Source organism: Protopterus annectens, chromosome 16.part0 (genome assembly GCF_019279795.1).
Source record: "Protopterus annectens isolate FY-2018-M chromosome 16.part0, PAN1.0, whole genome shotgun sequence".
NCBI lineage: Eukaryota > Metazoa > Chordata > Ceratodontiformes > Protopteridae > Protopterus > Protopterus annectens.
In genome coordinates, this window is record NC_056750.1 from 814,882,943 (window position 1) to 814,888,942 (window position 6,000).

Below are 6,000 nucleotides of genomic sequence, written 5' to 3' on the forward strand. Positions count from 1 at the left end.
CTTCATAGTCCCTCCCCCCACTGATGGAACAGACACCTATGCTGAGTTATGCACCAATGCTTTATACAGTATTGACTCTACCATACCTGATATGACCAAAGCAAGATCTTCAAGGAAAAGCAAACCTGCCTGGTGGACAACTGCCATTAATAGGCTATACAAGAGGAGAAAGCAATTGCTGTCTAAGAGTAGGAAGGAACAGTCTCAAAACTGGAAACACCCCTTCCTCATCTTAAATAAGCAAATAAGACTCATAATGAAGCCCTCCAAAGCTAGCTATGAATCCAGATTAGCTTCCCTAACTGATGATAACCACAAGGTATTCTTTAGTTACATCTGTAACCTCAGAGGTAAAACCCAGATTTCCTCTGAACTCATAGTTAATGGTACTACATATATAGAACTTGTGGATATAGCAAACCTTCTGGCTGACAGGTTCAGTGAAAACTTCACTCCCCTGCCCCACCACATATACCCCAAAGCATGCCTAACACTTGTCCCCCACCTAGTATCTCCAAAAAGCAGGTCTTAAATGTCCTCTCCAGGGCCAAAAGCACAGCCTCTATGGGACCAGACAACATCCCAGGCTGTGATCTGCATGGGTTAAAACAGGAATTAGCATCACCATTGAGCACGCTTTTCAATCACAGCCTAAGCACTGGCTTTGTCCTAGCAGAATGGAAAACAGCTACTGTCATCCCTTTGCACAAAAGGGGTACATCCGCGGACCCCGGGAACTATAGACCCATTAGCCTGACCAGCCTTATCTGTAAGGCCATGAAATGAATCACCATGGACCTTATTAACAAAAATATAGGAAATCTCCAAATGCTCGACCCCACCCAGTTTGGCTTTGTCAAGGGGAGATCATGCCTATTAAACTTGGTGGACTTCCTCGAGACAGTCCCCAAAGCCCTAGACGAGGGCAGATCTGTGCATATGGCCTACCTAGACTTAGCCAAGGCATTTGATCCAATCCCCCATGCAGGCATCACTGATAAACTCACCCAGCTGGCTGTCAACCCATATATTTTCAGGTGGGTTGCTAAATGGCTCAGTGATAGAACTCATACAGTCAAAACAGGGGGCTCCACCTCCTCCAGCAGACCCATAAACAGTGGTATTCCACAGGGATTGGTTCTGGGTTCAAAATTAACTTCTACAAAGTACAGGCTAAAACTAAAAGACTGTGGCTGACAAAGTTTGCTGATGACTGCAAACTGGGAGCGATCATTGAAACTCCTAGGGATGTCAACATGCTGCAATAAGGTCTTACACAGACTAATGACTGTGCCAAAGTCATGGTCATAAACTTAATGCAAAAAATGCATTATTATCCCCTTCAGCAAGGGTGATGTTCCTGCAAACTACCACATCAATAGCAATACCCTAAGCCCACAGTCAGTGGTGAGAGATCTTGGCACACAGGTTGACAGCAACCTTAACTTTGATCACTAAGTCTCCACATTGGTAAAAAAGGCATTTTTATATTGCTCATCTCATAAGTAAGGACATTGCCTCCAGTAAAAATGAGGTTATAACCCCCCCCCCCCATACTCTTCCCTCATCAATATACTCTCTTTGTTATGTTCCTTTCCAAACACATGCAGCAAGTGGAGAGATCACAAAGGCTCCTTACAAAGAAAATTCAGGGTCTTCAAGATCTGTCTTATACCGACATACTGAAATCATTGTCACTTTACTCTGTGTCATACAGACTGCTCAAAGGTGACTTGTGCCTTGCATATAGAGCAATCTCTGACCTAGCTTTAATGGAAATACTGCACATTCACAAGTCAAATGGCACACAGGTCACCCACTCAAAGGACCTTAACCTGGTATGTGACATCAACAGAACTTGCTGGAAAGATTTGTCTCACAGAGGTTGCCCCACCTTTGGAACAAGCTTCATATTCATGTTAAACAAAGCCCATCATTGACCGTATTTAAGTGTAATTTGGATGACTGGATGGGTAACCAGAAATTCACACCGGGGTTCCACCTGTGTCGCTCTTGGACAAGGGCAGTAAGTGCTGATTTTAGTGTCTGCTTGAACCAGACACCCTTGGGAACACAGATTGAACTTGGTTAGGCATGTACGGGCCCTGGGGCCATTAGCCTAGTAACCTCCTATGATCCTATCTACAGAAGTTGTGATGCTTATGGAACTATGTACACAGGTTTCCATAAATCAAGACTGTCATGGGAAAGGCTAAGATTTTTGTAACTGTACATCAACTTCCAGAATGTAGACACCTGTAAGTGTAGTCCACACACCACCCCTGCCTATACATCATTCTAAACAACATACCATTTTAGTACTGGTTTAAGCTAATAAACTCTGAAAAAAAATATCAACTGAAAAAAAAATCTGCAACGTGATACAATAAATGATTGGTAAAAATACTAGGGCTTATAAAATTTAAACTGTGTGATAATTCATTACACAAAATAAACAAATTATTCCAAAATGAACTCTACACTATGGTGTACATGGTGCATATTTGACTATATCTGTGAATACTATCTAAATATGTAAATAAATGTTGTCCTTAACAGGCATGAATGTAAGACCTGCAAAAATGGTTTTGAAGAATGTATTATGATCATTAAATTTTGATTAAATAGCCACAACAAAATGAAACCTGAATGATTTTCCATGATGGTTTGTATCACACAGTACAATACATTACACAATATTCATACATATGTAGGGAATAGCCAACCAGACCCACTGTATTAACAAACAACTGCATGAGGCTGTGGTTTTTGGTTGCCCAGTTGCTGAGGACTTCCACCTCAGATTGATGTCAATGTCCTGCGACTGATGCAACATTAACTGACCTCTAGGGCCAGCATTAGATAGAGATGAAGGAATCACACTGCACTGCCCTCGTGGTGGTGATACACCAGTGGTCTGCACTGCATGGTGATTGTTGCCATCATTTCAGAACCATCTACTAGGTAAAGAACAGTAAGTAAACACATACCCAGAACCAGTTCCATACAAATCTCTTTGCTATAGTTAGGCATATTTACCCAGAGATGTATATGTGATCTGTTTTCACAGTTACTGATGTCTTACCTGTATGCTTATATTGTGCACAGCGATAAAAAGCCATGAAGTAAAAATGGGATTCACATCTAGATCAGGGGAGGTCATCATGCCTCTTTACTCATCCCTCATCAGACCCATAATTGAGTACAATGCCCCTTTTGGGATGTACATTACCAGACACCTGCAGCAACTGGAAAGACCCCAAAAGTACCTCACCAAGAGGATCAAAGGGCTCAAACAGATGCCATATGCTGCCCGGTTAAAGAAACTCCAGCTCTACTCAGTGGCATACCGCCTGCTCAGAGGCGATCTGTGCCTGATGTATAAAGCCATGTCCAACCCGGAAATAATGGACATGCTGCACCTCAGAAAATCCAAATCCCATCGAGCTATGCGCTTGAGAGACTTGAACCTCAGCACTAAAATAAATAGAACATGCTGGAGGGACAGATTCATAACCCAAAGGCTCCCTTCACTCTGGAATAAAATCCCAGTCCAGGTTAGGCAGAGTCCCTCATTGACTCTCTTCAAGAGGAATCGTGATGAGTGGATGGGAGATTGTAGGTTTACCTCGGGTATCACTTGTGTGTCACTGTTAGACAGAGGCACAGTATACTAACCTCTTAAAAGGGCATAGCAAAATTAATTTAAAATGGGTGGCGAAAGCCAAACACACTCTGGCTAGGCTTATAAATGCCCTAGGGCAGATAGCCTAGTATGAACCTATGAACCTATGAACCTATATCCTCTTGGAATTAGTGGAATCTGTATCTCCACGTATCCACTAAAAAAGAAAATGCCTAGCTTTATCTACCTATTCAACAGAATGCCATAAATAAATAACCAAACCAAATTAAACTAAATAAATAAAAGAATGAGTGAATGCTCAACATATTAGTACACAGATTCACTGTAACTTTACTCCTATCTCTCCCTAACTTGACATATTACAATGCTCCTGTACATAAGTAAGGACAGTGACAGCCAGTACCTGCATGACTCGGAAACGAGAAGTTTGACTGGAAATGGGGCATTACAGATTCCTTGCATTTAATTTATGTTGGATCGCTATATCAGCTGGCATATAAATCAATAGATTAGTATTCATAAGTCCATATTTGAATTCTGTTACATCCACTTCTGTTTATCCATCAACAAGCCATTAAATTATTATGTGATTTATAAGATGTACATGGAAACAGTGCAGCTTTCCTTGACATAAATGGTAAAACAACCACATACAAAAGGGCAGCATAAATCATACTTTTGCCAGTTTAAGTATCAGGGCTATGCATTGGGATATGTTTCACTCTGTTAAGATCGAAAGCTATTTGTGTATTTTTACGTGCATTTGGAATGAGAATTATTTATGCTTGTGGGTTACATATCTCATAGCCACAAGTTTTTTTAAACAGTAAAAGTTTATTTTGATGAGGTATGTCTCTGTCCACATATCCAATATCTGCATTCAAATGACCTTGAGCATGCATCCAAAACCTGAGCTGTTTATATAACAAACTTCAAGACTTTGCTTTATTCTTTAAATAAATATGTTTCCACGTATTTTAGGGAAATGCCCTTTCTCAGTCTTTTTTCTGTGTGTTAGTATCTGTCTAGCTATCTATGCAGCAAGCCACAGGACTATGTATATATGCATACCACACATTTACATGGTTAAAAATGTTCAGACACACAAGACCACATATTACAACTAGGAGTGAACTAACCAGCCCCGACTTTGTACTCCTACCTTTGTGATATGTATGCTTGTATGTATTCATACTCAACTCTCAGCAGTATATGTGTACAAGGAGGTTGACATTAAACTACAGAAACATGCTGATATAAAGTATGGCTATTTACAAGACTGAATTAACATGGAAGATTTAAGTGTAGTGTACACATGTGCAATGCTACACATATGCCCACTTGCATACACTTTCACCGTCCTCCACCCCCCCCCATACGCAGTCATACATTCTGTCTCCAGACATATCATATGCTTTACATACTAGAAATGAACATTAATTAATAATGCATTCCACTTATATACCAGCACACAGGCAGTGGCGATGCAAGACAGAAATGCCAAAGTACAAGTTTGCAACTGCACTTTGAGTGCTAAAAAAGAACAGTTCTGCAGAAAGAAAATAACCAGTAGCATTAGAAAATAATAGATTGAAATGTATAAAAGCAGGTTTAAGCTGATTAGGATTCCAAACATAAGTTACTTGTTATATAAATTATATATACATTTGGCAATCCATTTCGGGTGGATGTGAGGAGTTAGTTTTTTCTGAATATGAAAACACATTTAATACTTATAAATGAGGATAAAAACATACAGAAAATCCAAACAAAAACAACTGCTCAAATTAAAACCAGAATTTTGACCATCTGCAAGATAGACATTTACCTGAGATATTTCCGTTTTAATTCTTTTCTTCAGTCCCACTGTTATTGCTAACCACAATGTCTCTTGACTTCAGTCCCGCTGTCATCACTAAAAACAATGATTGCTCACTTCATTTCCACTTTTATCACTGAAGACACCACCCTCAGGCTTCACATTACCTTAATTTATGGTATATATGATGCTGCTAGAGACAGGCTCCCATTCTGAACTGCAGATGAGTAAACTGCAAGTAACTACAAAGTCTGTGCGTGCGTGTGTGCATGTGTGTGTGTGTGTGTGTGTGTGTGTGTGTGTGTGTGTGTGTGTGTGTGTGTGTGTGTGTGTGTGTGTGTGTGTGTGTGTGTGTGGGGGGTCATCATGCATTGCCGCAAAATTTTTTTTTCTTTTATATATAAAGATCTTTAGAGGTTTTGTACCCTGTGTAGTGTGAATGACTTTGAAAGGTGTACGAGACAAAAAGAATTGCAAAGATTGTGTGTTGGAGCAACATTATATCACATTATCAAAATCAGACCTGTGGATAAAG

At 40.1% G+C, this 6,000-nt stretch overlaps 1 protein-coding gene across 1 annotated transcript in view; it reads right to left on the bottom strand.

The window, feature by feature from the left end:
- The window catches only part of LOC122791035 (adiponectin-like), a 276,275-nt gene extending 270,701 nt beyond the window's left edge, over positions 1–5,574 (bottom strand). The window contains exon 1 of the mRNA XM_044058810.1: positions 5,475–5,574. The gene's annotated coding sequence lies outside the window, so the exon portion shown is untranslated. The remainder of the gene's footprint in view (positions 1–5,474) is intronic.
- Between the last annotated feature and the right edge of the window lie 426 nt (positions 5,575–6,000).